The following is a 749-nucleotide window of genomic DNA, read 5'->3' on the forward strand; positions in this document are numbered from 1 at the left end:
ATCTCTCTGATACGAACAAATTTGACTGCGTAGGATGTGCGCTGGTGCAAAACGGCAGTTGTTTATAAAACTAAAAAACTAAACTCCTCCCGAACAGGCCATGAAGGCCCAACGGTACCGACCGGCCGCCGTGTCATCCTCAGACCACAGGCGTCATTGGATGCGGATATGGAAGTGCATGTGGTCAGCACACCGCTCTCCCGGCCGTATGTCAGTTTCCGAGACCGGAGCCGCTACTTCTCAGTCAAGTAGCTCCTCAGTTTGCCTCACAAGGGCTGACTGCACCCCGCTTGCCAACAGCGCTCGGCAGACCGGATGGTCACCCATCCAAGTGCTAGCCCCGCCCGACAGCTCTTAACTTCGGTGATCTCACGGGAACCGGTGTTACCACTGCGGTAAGGCCGTTGGCCGACAGTTGTTTATAGACTTGTGAAACACTGCGTTGCCACAATGATGTATACAAAATCGCCTTACTTGACTTGTCGAGATAGACATGCGAAGCAACGGTGCCAAGACCACTGCAACTGTCAGAGATGTTATCTCGCCAAATCTGTTACAGTTTCTGTACAGTCTGGGTAGCTGTCGTGTTTGCAGCAGTAATACTGATGTTAAACTAATGAAATTCCATATAGGTTGTTAGTGAGGGAATTGATGCTGCAGATCAATACCACTCCGTGGCGTATCGAGGTTAGTAACGGAATGGAAACTTTAGGTCTGACACCGATAAGAGGTCGCACAGGATCTGGCAA

General features: G+C 50.6%; 1 pseudogene; it reads right to left on the bottom strand.

The window, feature by feature from the left end:
- Positions 1-291: 291 nt before the first annotated feature.
- LOC126485443 (5S ribosomal RNA) lies at positions 292-409 on the bottom strand (annotated as a pseudogene).
- Between the last annotated feature and the right edge of the window lie 340 nt (positions 410-749).

This window comes from Schistocerca serialis, chromosome 6 (genome assembly GCF_023864345.2).
Source record: "Schistocerca serialis cubense isolate TAMUIC-IGC-003099 chromosome 6, iqSchSeri2.2, whole genome shotgun sequence".
NCBI lineage: Eukaryota > Metazoa > Arthropoda > Insecta > Orthoptera > Acrididae > Schistocerca > Schistocerca serialis.